General features: G+C 44.4%; 1 long non-coding RNA gene across 1 annotated transcript in view; it reads left to right on the forward strand.

Annotated features, from left to right (window-relative positions):
- LOC135973602 (uncharacterized) overlaps positions 1-12,780 on the forward strand; it is a 32,026-nt gene extending 19,246 nt beyond the window's left edge. Inside the window, exon 4 of the long non-coding RNA XR_010590511.1 lies at positions 11,155-12,780. This is a non-coding gene — a long non-coding RNA (uncharacterized LOC135973602). The remainder of the gene's footprint in view (positions 1-11,154) is intronic.
- Positions 12,781-14,112: the final 1,332 nt, after the last annotated feature.

Genomic DNA, 14,112 nt, shown 5'->3' on the forward strand with positions numbered 1-14,112 from the left:
CTCTCCAGCCTCAGTCTTGTCCGTTCTACTGCTGGTTTGGGGCTCCCTCTTTCTGTTCCCACCATTCTTTTCTACTTGTCCTGCTTTGCTATAAAGAGAAGGCTTCCTCCAGGAGATGCTTGCTCATCATAGCTCTCCGTCACGCACAACGGTTTGCTGCAGACTTCCTGCAACGTCCTTCCCAAATTCAGTCTCAACTAAGTTGTTGCCCTTCACAAAATCGCAGTTCTGTAGTTCTGCGCTATGTGCATTTGCTTCCCACACTTGTCCTAAAACTTGTTCCCAGGCTCTGCTGGGAGTTTAGACAAACCCAAAATTTCCAACTTCTTAACCTGATCACAATAGTCTAAAGAAGGGTTCAGTCTGGAGGTTGAGATGCACTCCCCCCCTCCCATGGAATTTAACAGGTGTTTGGGGGGTGGGGTCATGGTTACCATACACTTCCCATTGTTCTAATTGGCTGGATCCCTGCTAAATGAGAGGTTGGTCCCACTACGGAGAAGGTGGTCTCTGTATGGAATAGGCTGAGAACAGCAGGTCTAGAGAGATTTATGGTTCCATCCTCTTCTGCTGACCTATTGTCCCTTTGTCAAGGATTTAACCGATCCAACTCTTTCCTTCTTGCTGAGTTCCACAGAGCAAGGGGTTCCCTAGTTTTTTAGATACAAAGAGGCAATCTGTTTTGTCTCCTTCTGGCACTGGAGAAAGGTCTGTCTAGGCCAGGGTCTCAAACATGCGGCCCGTGGGCGGCATGTGGCCTGCAGAGCTCTTCCCTGCGGCCCATGGAGCTCCCCACGCCTCCCCCGTTACTTCTTGTCGCTGCCAAACTCCCCTCACCTCCATCCCCCCGAGTTATTTTCTGTGCCTGTTAAGCTCCCCGTGTGCTGCTCCCCAATGTTTGGGGCACCTGCCACCCCCACACGCCCTCCCCCCCCCGAATGTCTCCCGGCACCCACTTGCTGCCTCCTCACTGCCCCGGAGCCTAGAGCCTGCAGCACACGGTGGCTCCGCTCTGCAGACTATCGGCTTCCAGCAGGTCCTAGTGTCCCTCGTCAGTAGGGCCAGGGCAGGCTGCCCTTCCCCTGCCCTAGTCCTGAGCCTCTCTCTTCAGTGAGGTGCTGCCACCCTGGAGTCGCTCTAGGTAAGCGGCGCCAGGCCGGAGTCCGCACCCCAACCCCCTGTCCGGAGCCCCCTGCCACATCCCACACCCTCCCGCACCCCAACTCCCTGCCTTGAGCCCCCTGCTGCACCCTGCACCCTGACCCCCTGCCGCATCCCTCTTGCACCCACACCCCAATTCCCTGCCCTGAGCCCCCTGCTGCACACCTCCTGCACCTCAACTCCCTGCCCTGAGCCTCCATCACACCCCGCACCCCTCCTGCACCCTAACCCCGTCTGGAGCCCCTGCCACATCCCACACTCTCCCGCACCCCAACTCTCTGCTGCACCCCTCACCCCTCCTGCACCCCACACCCCAATTCCCTCCCCTGAGCCCCCACTGTACCCTACACACCTCCTGCACCTCAACTCCCTGCCCTGTGCCCCCATCACACCCCGCACCCCTCCTGCACTGCCTGGGGGCAGAGAGGGGGCAGAGTTGGGGTGAGGACTTCGGGGAAGGGGTTGGAATGGGGGCAGGGAAGAGGTGGGGCAGGGGCGGGGCCTCATGGAAGGGGTGGAGTGGGGGCAGGGCCAGGGGCAGCAAGGGGTGGGTGTCAGTGATGCGGCCCTCAGGCCAATGCACTAGTCCTCATGCGGCCCTTGTGGTCATTTGAGTTTGAGACCCCTGGTCTAGGCTCTATTAGCTGCTAGAATCCAGCCATTTCTCCATCCCACATGCTCCTCAAAGGCATGCTTTTATCCTGAGCTTTGCTACATTGGCTCCTTTGTGATTCAGTTTTACCCCTGTTGCTCCTGGCTGCTGGGGAATTGCCTTTGGGCTGTGCTTACCTGCTCTTACATAGATCCTAATTCCCCAGTGGGATCGGGCGAATTCCTTCAGATACAGTACAAATCCCCACCCCTGCCATCTGCAACCCTGTGACAAATCTGAACCTTGGCTCAGATTTGGCATAGAGGAGACTGAATATTAAGAATGAATTATATAAGGATATAGGGCTTACATAATTCTTATGAGCAGAAGGATCTAGCTTCAGGTTGACATCTCCCACCAAGGCAAGCATGGGTGTAGGCCAGACTAAGTAGCAGAGAGCCCTTGAAGGGTTTTGGGAAAACCATGTTATTTGGGGCGATAATAAGCAAAGACAGATGGAGAAACAACTATTGCAGATGCACCTTCAAAGGGAATGTACTTACTAAAAACGGGATGTGCAAAACAGTGACTATAGTCCTAGCACACACACAACAGCCATGGCATGACCAGCAACTGAAAGCACCACCTGGGAGGATATGTCTGATAGGATGATAAACCAGGTACACCAAAGAAATCTGAAACACCTAACAGGGCAGAGAGGCAGGTGAAGAAAGGAGGATGACATGGGACCAGAAGCCAAAGGCTGTGGTCTTCTAGCTGGCAAAGTGGAAGGATTAGGGGGAAGAAAAGAGTTCCCTGGAAGGGGGAAGGTATGTTTCTTTCATTTATTGTCTTTGATACTAAGGTGCAAGTATCTAGATGAGCTTTTGCAGAGTCTCAGACTAGATATGTCCTTGTACACCATTTCTTTTGGTTTAATCTCATCTTTTCTCTCTGTTCTTAATAGATCTTATTTTTAATTAGACCACTTGGGACTGATTCTCAGTAAAACCAAGGCCCCTTTATGTCACTCTTGCAATGTAAAGGAGCATTAATATGGGCAGGAATGGCCTACTGAGAATACTCCCTTCCTTGGCTGGCCTAGAGCTAGTATAAAGACACTAAACTAACCCCTGCTCTCAGTCCTGGTTGTAGAGACATATCAGGGGCATTGTGTCGTTTAGGCTCAATTCAGCAAGGCATTTAAGCATATGCTTAATGTTAAGCCTGTGAGCAGTGGAGAGGCAGTTTGGGCTAGTGGATAGTGCACTGATCTGAGAGCCAGGAGACCTGGGCTCCATTCCTGACTCTGCTTTCCACCTGCTCTGTGCTCTTGGGCAAGTCTCTTTACTTTCTGTGCCTCCATTTCCCCTCCCACACTTCATCTTTCTGGTCTATTTAGATTGTAAATTGAAGTAGGGGCTGTCGCTGTCGGTTTACAAGGCCCAGCACATTGGACCCCTGATCTCGTTCGAGGCCTTTAGATGCTACCATAACACAAAGAATAAATAACATGACTACAAAGTCATGGGATTACTCACATCTTGAAGTCAGTGGGACTGCACACATGTTTAAAGTTAGGCTTCTGTATCTTGCTCAAACAAGGCCTTACACTGCAAGCTTTCCAAAACCCGTGCTAGCACAGCTCCCAAAACAAGGAGGTGCCTTTGGGTGTGTCACTACCTTGTTACTATTAATTAATTAATGAAGGGCTCGAATGAAATCCTTGGAACCAAATTATGGCCAGTTCAGCTGTGGACCCAAATCCAACATGTACAGCTCAGTGTCGGGCTCCTCTTTTGGATGTTGATCTAGAGCAGAGGTCAGCAACGTTTGGCATGTGGCTCACCAGGGTAAGCACCCTGGCGGGCCGGGCCAGTTTATTTACCTGCTGATGTGGCAGGTTCGGCCGATCGCGGCCCCCACTGGCTGCGGTTCGCCGTCCCGGGCCAATGGGGGCGGTGGGAAGCCGCGGCCAGCTCATCCCTCGCCCGCGCCGCTTCTCACCGCCCCCATTGGCCCGGGACGGCGAACCACGGCGAGTGGGGGCCACGATCGGCCGAACGTGCCGCGTCAGCAGGTAAATAAACTGGCCCGGCCCGCCAGGGTGCTTACCCTGGCGAGCCACGTGCTAAACGTTGCCGACCCCTCGTCTAGAGTGACTGAACCTCTGAGGCACTTAATGGCAGTTCAATAATTAAGCCTCCCTAAAAATGTTCAGTATTGGTAATATGCCATCATTGTCTAACTTCTATCACCCCTTCCAGATAGCCCTGGGAGGCTGTCTCCCTGCTTGGCCATGCCTGACATCAAGGTTGATATGTATACATCTTTTTAATCAAAGGCTGAAATCGCAGTTCTGTGGAAGCTCTGAGGATAAAACCATCTGGCTGATGAATCCCAGCTGAGATGGAGCGGTAGTCCATGTGTGCAGAGGCCAAAGACGTGGAGAAATCAGACTTTTGCCTGAATGGATCCTAAATATTCTATTTCTCAGACTACCTAAATCATCTTGCTCTATGTGCAACTGATGAATCCCTAAGTCACTGTCAGAGAAAAGCAACAATTATTCTACTTAATGCTTTGGGTGGTCACTACTGCTTAAGGGCATATTCAGACTTGGTGCCACGCCATTGGTTTCAGAAGTTACGCTGCTCTGACCCCAGGTCTGAATTTGGCTGTTGATCTTTAGCAGCTGGAGATGTAAACACACAGCAGTGGAGCATTTAACTTAACTTCATATGACTACATGACTTGCAGATTTTGAGGCAAATTTGGCTGCTATTAAAGAGAGACACTTATGTATTAATATCCATGCATTCCAACAAAAGACTGGAGGAAAATTTTAATATTTATGGAGCAATAATTGATCTTTTACCACTGTCAAAAGCTGTTAAAGACTTATCAGCTTGGTATTTCAGCACCATATGCTCTGTACAAGTTGCTCACCATGCGTCTTTCTGTGCTTTAGGGAAAGAACATTTGTAGAGCATCCGACTAGGAAATCATTGGAACTGTATCTTACCCTGCCACCAGAAATTCACTTGGACTGAGAGCTTTTTAAACAATGGGGTCTATGTAGGCATGGAAATACTTGGAACCTGATCTTGTACATATAAAACTCCTGTGGCAATCACTGGGAGTTTGGAGGAATGTATGATCAAACCCTCATATATCTCAGCAATGAAAGTTGTAAGTTATTCTGTTTGCTTTTTTTAAAGATATATTGCCTTGTTCCATTTTTGCTGCATTTCCATTAGGTTTCTTTCCCCCCCAGCCCCCAATCAGCCTATTCTTTCTTGATCAGTGTCTAAGGGTGGTGTGGGACTCCTAGGACTCCAAAGATGCTTTGAATTTTAAGAAATTTAGTGGTGGTCTCCTTTGCTCAGGTTGTCTCTCTTACCTGGCTCTGAGAACTAGTCAGCCTTTACTGGATGATAACCTGCCCTGATCCACAGCTGCCTCTCAAAGAGGCATGAAAGATTTTTGGAACCACTTGGAACTAGAGGTTATTTACAGTGCGTTTTCTGACAACTTTGTGGTGATGTTTTGTCTACTTCTCTCCCCCCTCTCTCCCCCCCCCCCCCCCACAAAGGCTTTCTGTGCTTTCAGGATTCTTTGAACTGAACTGAGTGTGAAGTAATTTGGCATGTTCCATGATTGGTAGCCTGAGGCCAGGAGAGAGATTGGAGATAGACTACCCTTCGAGAGTATGCTGGCTTTGCTGCTGTACTTACGTGTTTAAGTACATTTGTGTTAGTTTTAAACTTTTTCTGGGAAAAGAACCTGCCCGCAAAAAACAACCTCTGGGTAAAGGAATTGGCAGAAGATTCAATGTGCAAAAATAGTGGAGTGTGGTTGTTTGTGGGTTGGTTTTTTTTTTTTTTTTAATCATGGAGCTGGCAGGAAAAAAATGTCTGGAAATCAGGGCTATCCAGGCAGTTGTTGACCTGAGTGATGGAGAAGTTGCCTCACATAACACAAAATAAAGTTGCCAAGGAAACTCCTGAAGTGAAAGCAGATGTCCTGAAAAACCTAGCATCAGGTGAGGCAATGTGGGCTATTACATTATAGTATTATTGTTCTGGTATAAATTAACTTTGTGTTACTGTTGAAGAGAAGGTAGATTTAGATTCTTAAGGTAAAATATTATCTAATCCTTTTTATTTGATCTAAAAAAAATCTATCTATGTATATGCCCACCAACACTGCAGTGCTCAAATATCCAGTAAAAATGTGAAGAAATGAAGGAAATCTTGGGTCCCACCTTTTCTGTGAGATCTGTGTGAGGATTGGACATTCTGTATATCTGTTTCTACTCACATAGGAATAGGAGATCAGCTGACTCTGTTACACTAGCCACCCCTTCCTAAGTAGGAAACCTCTTGCAGGGGTCTAGGATCTTCACCTCTTTTCAAATAACAAGATTAGTGCAATCACTGTAATAACTTTGCCCTCGGGATGAAACTCAACTGCAAACTCTGGATCTGTGTCCAAAATGTTCCAGAGACTGGCAGAAATGGGCCGGAACACCTGGCTGCTTTCAATCGTGTTTGAATTCTTGGAACACAAGTTTCCGCACTAGAGATGGCCTGCGTTAACTCAACTTGGCTCTTCAATGATTTAAAAAAGTTGTCAAGTCTCTTTGGGTGGGAGCTAGAGCCATGGGGATTTTCATAATGAATCATGAAACTGCACGAAACTTATCAGCTTTTGGTTTTTGATCTGACTAGGTTTACCAGCAAGTTGGTTGATTGGCAAGTTCACAACCTTTTGGGGAACTTGGTACAAGCTGCAAGCAATCCTCCACCAATTTCTCCTCTGTGGGTTTCTCTTGTTGTAGTAAAGACCTCTAGCTTTTAGTGGCTCAAATTCCTTCTGGTTCAGCAAAGTGCCATGCAGGAAACAATTTTGATGCTTAAGGCTTCCCCTGGGAAAGATCAACAGCTATGTAGGGAAACTTAACAGTGGTAAAAAATAATCCTGGTGTGTGTGTGTGTGTGTGTGTGTGTGTGTGTGGGGGGGGTAATGCCAATTTTAATACACGTTATAGTTATTAATGGGTCCTGGAGCAGATAACTGATGATGCTTCAGTTCTTTGGATTGTACGTCGAATTAAGAGTGGAAGAGCTGCTAAGGCTGGTAATGGCTCAGCTGAGCCAGATACGACTATTGGAAGTGTAGCAAAACTGAGCGTTTCAGAAAGTAGGAACCTGAACATGCTGCAAACTTTGAAATGGCCCAGAATTGATCAGGGCCTTGGGCAATACATGGTGAAAGCACTTACTCAGCATTGTATGGATGTGTTGAATTTGTGTGCTGTGTCCCAAAAGAATGAGAGAGACAACAGAGTGCTTTAGTGGCAGAGGGATACTTAAATCCTGCAGCTGAGACGGAGCATTCTAAGTGTATCTAAGAAGAGAGACTATAGGAATCCACAGAGTTTGTTCCTGACAGGAAGAAGTCTCTGGCTTGGAGAGCAGTGGAAGGGAGAATGTCTAGTAACAAGACTAGCAGAAGGAAGCTGCGAAGATCTGAGTGCTTAAAGAAAATGATAAAAATTATTTAGTGTAAGGCTTTTATAAAGACCTACGGGTCCACTGAAGTCGGAGGTAGGTGGGTGACTAACTCCATTAGGAAATCTTGAAAATCCTACTCTCAATGATCTGCCCAACATCTGGCATGACGGACCATGCTGGAGTTTAGATCTGGTAACCAGTATGGTGCAAGTGCATGGATTTAAGACTGACAGTGCTTTCAGGCATCTCTGGTACTGTATGGCTTTATTATGGCCACTTCTCATGTTTAGACCATAGTATTACTCTGACTGCATCTGTCTGTCATCCACAAACCAATGTCTCAATAACTGAACTTTGAGAATCTACAGAAGAGAGTATAAAGTAAGTTTTACTCACCCACAGCTCACAATGATCATTAATTTTTACCAGTCTCTTCAGAAGAGTTCCTTCTGTCCCCATCAAAGGCCAGAGATTGTGGGGCATGGAGAACGAAGGGTAGAAAATTTAGAAAAGGCGAAAAATGTATCGGTACAAATAGCTTTATTTCTGGTGGCTTCCACTGGTACAGGGTCTTATCACCCAATGATGGGATAAAGAAATGGGATGTCAGTGCCAGACTCAGTAGTGTTATGTGAATTCAGATCCCCTATGATAAAAAGGCAGTGTCCCAATCCTGCATTCCTGTACAGCCGGAAGTCTCAATGACCTCAACAGGGCATGACCAAAAAGGCAGGATTCAGCCCCGTGTCCCCTAGTCTTCTCTACTAGTAACTTAAAATGTTAGTCAGCTGCATATTTATGGATATAATATACCAAAGTATGTCCCGGTATAGTGTCTGTGTTTTGGCAGTGCGGAATCGGGAGTGATTGAACTCTTTGTGTTCTTTGACTAGATTTCTCTCAGTCAATTTAAATTATTTTAGACTGAATTCAGTTTTCTGCCCCAGAAGCAGCAAAAAGCATTGCTAAATATTTGAACAGTGCTTTTAAATTATATGCTTGCAAATTAGGCAGCTGTTGAACAGTTAGAGACCACAACAGTAAGATTGTTAAAGTTAATGATCTGATTCATTACGAATGAACTTGCCATTCAATATAACTTAACTGAACTCAGTGAAATACTGAAGAGTGGAGCTGGCCAAACTATTCGGATGCAGTCCGTGTCACTTCCAGACAGAATGGAGAGAGGCTTCTTTCCTGAAGGCCCAACCCCCGACATTGCCAAGAGACTCCGGTGCTTTGCTGAGTGCCTGCTGCTGCCATTGACGTCAACTAGATTGACATTCCCTGCTTTATTGGTATTTAACACTCTTAACCAAAAGCAATGACAGCTCATTAAAAGAACATGAGGTTACAAAGCAGGGCAGTGTAATTCATGTTGGAGCATATTTCAAAGTCAAAGTCACTTGTGTACCATTGAAATGGTTGGTAGGGAAAACCCAGATTGAATATGAATATTGCTTTCAAAACTATTCTAACAATATATTAAATAAAGACCTGGTCTTGTAATCATTGAGATCAATGGCAAACCTCCCTTTTATTTCAGTGATGTAGTATCAGACCCTAAATTCTTCATGCTGCTTATAATACGGACAAAGGTTATGGAAGAGTTACTTGGGCTTAGATTCAGCAACAGACTACAGTGGGCAAAATTTATGCCTCGATTAGGAGTTACACCATGCATGAATTTGGCCCTCTACAAAAATACTCTGTTCCCATGTATGATATAGGTCTGGGCTCAAACATGAGCCATGCAAGTGATTATTCCATGAGTTTGGGAGTCCTCTGCAGACAGGCAACTTATGGGACCAGTGGGGGATGCAACTCACTACTTGAGTTCTTTCTCGTAGGGCCTCATCCAATGCCCATTGAGGTCAATGGGAATCTTCTCCTTGGTTTAAATCCAGACCTTAGGTGGTAGCAGAGGGAGGAGATAGTGACTTTACTCAGGTCCTCCCCATGGAGGTAGGCTCAGAAAAGGAGGAAATGCATGGTCCGGTCTATCCCTACCCCATGCCTGAGAACTTAGGGCCATGTTTTATTTATGGCCAGCAAACTATAGGGGTAGGCCTGTTATTACTAAAGAGAGCTGCCTAATTTGCAAGCAGAAAGAGTGAACCAGAGCTCAGATTGGATACCTTTGTTTTTGCATAATTTGCATAACATTTTCTCCTTCTCTTCAGAGGTCTCCCAACTACGGTAGACCTTCCTCCTGGAGTGTTGTGGGAGATTAAATGGTTGTCTGGCATTCTCCCCAGTACAGACCCCCTTTTTAAAAGGGGAGGTGTACACCCCTTTTTGCTTGGGTTAAGGGCCTGATATCTGTGGAAATGTGTATAATTATGAGGCTTTCAGCAGGGTTTCCTTTACTTGGCATGTAGTGATCACTGTTTCAAAGGCCTAATTGTTTTACAGTTCTGTGTATTTTCTGGATGATGAAGACCGTGGCTTTATAGTGCTAAAAGGTTCTCTCCTGTGTTTCTCAGTATCTATAATAGAGATAACACATTAGTCCAAAGTGATGCACTGTATAGCGAGAGGCTGAACGTTCACAGTGTAAAGATGGAGAGAACAGGCTCTAACAGTCCAGAGACTGAAGGATATCAATGTCAAGTTGCTCTCACCCTTTTACTGCCTTAAGGTATCCTTTTAACTAGTGCTTCCAAGAGTGATGGAGTAGAAGTGAGAACTTCTGTACAACTCAAAATAGGGCCCTGACCCAGCACCTACAGAGGTCAATAGAAGGATTCCCCCTGACTCAATGGGCATTGAATCAGGCCCCAAAGATTGGGTTGGCACGTTGCAGTCCACCCTGACTGAGGGGCAGTATGTAGTTGTGCCACACAGGTGCAGAGCAGTGATAGAATTGTGGCTCTGAGAGTTACAATTTGGTCCCTTCTTCCTCTCGCTCCACTGGGGAAGCTGCACCAGCCCTTTTCCTCATACAACTTACTTTCCCCTCTGGCTTGAGCTCAGCTGTGTTAGCTAAGACTCCACCCACTCCCCCGCGCTTGCCTATCCACTCCTTGCCCAGCTGTGCAGGAGTGGGACTAGCAGCACAGAGAGGATGAAAAGTCAAAATCTTGAGCATTCTTGCAAACTAACAATCCAAACACGTTTTGAGATTGGGTCAATTGAAACATTTTGTTTCAATAATTTTGAAACATTTTGACCTTTTTTTATTTTTTTTAACTTCCCCCCTCCCCCTCCCCCTTCCCCTCAGAAATCAACTACAATTTCAAAGTGAAACATCATTTGAAACCGGAAAATGAAATGTCTCAGTTTGAAAATGCTGAAAGGGGATGTTTCAACAACTTCACATTTGAAAGGGAAAAAAAATTAAGAAGTTTTGGACAGTTGTCAACACTGACCCTTTCTTCTGAACAGTTTCAGTTTTGACAAATTGATGTTTTCCAATAAATATTTTATTGGAAAATTCCTGTCTCTACTCATGATGGGGGTCCAAAATAAGTAAATGTGGCTTTTTTTAAAGCATGGGATAATCAACCATGTGCAGAGGGCATACTTGTCTTGTGAACCAGTTTCTTCATCTGAGAAGAGAGAAATTGTGTTTTAGTTTATTTCCTGTGCTCCAATTAATATATATTGCTCATAAAATATATAAAGTATGCTTCCTATACAGTATAATTTTAGATCTACACATAGCAAGCATATACGCCCAAATCTTACAGCAATTGCTTCTTTTTAATATGTTAAGCATATATTTCTAGTATGGTACTACAGTGAAGTAGTGAATTCACACTAGGCAAAGCATTAGATGGAGTGGACATCATAATTTCTATTCCAACCGATATACTATTAAAGCAAAGTGCAAAGTTTTTGTTTCACGCCTTTACTAATTTAGTGTTCTTCTTTCATTAGAACCGACTATGAGATGCTAAGGTTGCTACGAAGCTGACGAACTAGATACAATCGCAAAAGGAACATCAAAAGAGAATCTTAAATTGCAGTTCTGCTTTAAAAAGTAACTGTAAAAATGACATCAAGGGTTTCCATGTTTGTTTACCTCGATGACTCATGTTTCGCATCTGGTCAGTTTACAAGTATTTACAGTATTTTTATTCTAGCTGTCAGTCCTACAAACTCAACCTCAGTTTTGAAAGTCCAAGTCCCATTTCCCCCTACCCTCAGGCTCATGGATTATTACCAGGAAAAACAGTTCTGTAACTGGAATTTAGTGGACCGTTCTCTTCCATCTCTCACTTCCAGTGCTAAAGCATCAAAAACATATTTTTGTCTCTCTGGGCTAAATCATGGTCCCATTGGGTTTTAGAGAGTTCCAGGATTTGGCCCATAAGTATATAGGATTCTGAATATGCCTGTGGAGTAGATCTGTAGGATAAGAAGGTACCACTTTTTTCATACTCTTCAGAGTAGAACAGCATTTTGGGCCCAATCTAAAGCCTGTGGAAGTCCCTGTGAGTTTTTCCATTGACTTAACTGGGGTTTGGGTCAGAACTTCCCAACTGTCTTGAAATTTATCTTGTACACATACGTTTTGTTTCTACACCCCAGCTCTGAACTTCTTCCAGTCAACAAATCCAGCACGTTTATTTTCATTCTCTCTGATCTCAGCTGTCATGGAGGGGAAAAAATGGTAGGAAGCTAAAGGCTTCCTTGGAACTGCTGGATGATTTAAAATTGGTAGCTGACCTTTCTGGTTTTGCATATGAGATCATTTGTAAGAACAATTGGCTTTGTCTGTTCGTCACATTATGATTGGCCTGTCAGGTCTGGTAACTGCAGAAGTCTGGTATACAGGAGAAAAGTAATAACAGCCGTAGGGGACTATTCAAGCTGAAAGATCTGATTTTTTGCGTGCAAATTGTCACACTAAAAGATGGATTATCAGTAATCAGATATATTAATATTTATTTGTATTCACTATTTCCCCCCCCAACTGTTATAATTCTGCCCTTCCTATTTCTCTGACTGTATCCCATAAGCATTTCTGTATCATTTTCATGTTGTGTCCTATGTGTGGAATGTATTCCCCTGCTCTGACCCATTAAGTCACTACCCTCTCTTAGTTTAAATCCACCTCGAAAAGTCATTCCCCTGATGGCAACGGTAAGTGAAGCAATAATACTCTTTGTATCGGTGCCTCAGCTGGTGCTTAAAGTTAATTACAGGCTTAAATCCTTTGCTGACTCTTGGCCTTGGTTCAGTTTTGACTCCGGATCAGTAACACAATTGTGATCAGACTCTTGATTCATGGCATTGGGGTGAGTGGGCAGAAAAGGATTTATACATCTCTTAGGCATCTTAGTGTTTCTTCACACTGATGGGTTGGACACGCCCAAGGACTATTAGTGCAAGCCCTTTTATTTGAAAAGTAAATATTAATTGTTTTGCCATGCACCAAAATATTAGTCCATTCCATGGCTACAAGATTGGGATTTGAAAATTGCAAAAGATGCTAATTTTCTATTTCATATTGAGGTTGATTTTTTTTTCTCATAATGTTTCTTTAAATATTAAATCTGTGTAGCCTTTAATGCATTCTGTAGTTTCTTAGTGGCTCAACTTCTGCTCCTTTAATCACTTAAAATTTGTCAAGAACAAAGTGGTTGAGAATGGGTGATCAGCTACAATTGTGATAGAGCTTTATTGTTCTGCATGAAATGCATGCAGCCTTGTTACCTTCAAAAATCTGTTTCCTTTCCTTTCCAGGGCAGTGGCTCAAGATGATATAGAAAAAGGAACATTTTTCTGTCTAGCCACATTCACATAGCAAGTAGCATGAATTGCAGTAGGATTCCTCTTAGGGATTTCTTCCTGAATGTATTCTACAAGATATGTCAGTCTTGAACCAATCTCTCAGACTGTCTCTGTAGTCATATCTGCCACCAACGTAACAATAATAGATTATAGGACAGAGCCAGGGGATATCAACAGGAGACTGGGAATCTTCATTGCACTCCGTTTTTCTTTCCCTGGACAAATCTTTCGGCAAGACCCTGAACAGCCTTCCATGGCTGCATAAGGTCCAAAAACAGCGGAAATGCTGGGATTGTAGGACCAGAGAGGGAAGAATTGTGAAGGGCAACGCTAGTCCAGACCTGGCCTTGTCAATGGCTCTGCACACTGCAACACAGAGTAAGGGAAATTGTGCCTGTGGAGGGTGTGGTGAGCAGGTTCATACATAGTAAGAAGAGTTGTAGTTAGTACTGTGGGTTGGGCCTGTGAAACCTTTTTATGGTACCCCCATCAAAACCTGATCACCTGCTTTCCATAGCAACAGCAGTAGCATTCTAGGGAACTGCAGTGTGATGGCACTGATTAACTGATCTGACCATGGCAGAGAGGACATTAGAACACAAGTCCCTTGCTCTCCGCCTCATACACATGGCCTGTCGGGCTACTGGACTGCATTTTCTTCTGTTCATAAGCCACATTAGTTGCTCAGCAGAAGCTGGGTTAGCTGCAAGCAGAGCACAGCCTTTCATAATTGCATGCACAGTCATTGTTCAAGGGAGTGACTTGACTATATATTCTATATATTCAGGTATACATGTCTGGGTATGTTAGCTAGGCAACCCTTGTGAGCTGTTTGTCTAAATCCAAGAATACATGTATTAATAGGTTAATAGGAGTGCTGTCAAGCGATTAAAAAAATTAATCGCGATTAATCGTGCTGTTAAACAATAATAGAATACCATTTATATAAATATTTTTCGATGTTTTCCATGTTTTCAATTATATTGATTTCAATTACAACACAGAGTACGAAGTGTACAGTGCTCGCTTTATATTTATTATAAATATTTGCACTGTAAAAAAAAATATTTTTCAATTCACCTAATACAAGTACTGTAG

This window comes from Chrysemys picta, chromosome 9 (assembly GCF_011386835.1).
Source record: "Chrysemys picta bellii isolate R12L10 chromosome 9, ASM1138683v2, whole genome shotgun sequence".
Classification (NCBI taxonomy): Eukaryota; Metazoa; Chordata; order Testudines; family Emydidae; genus Chrysemys; species Chrysemys picta.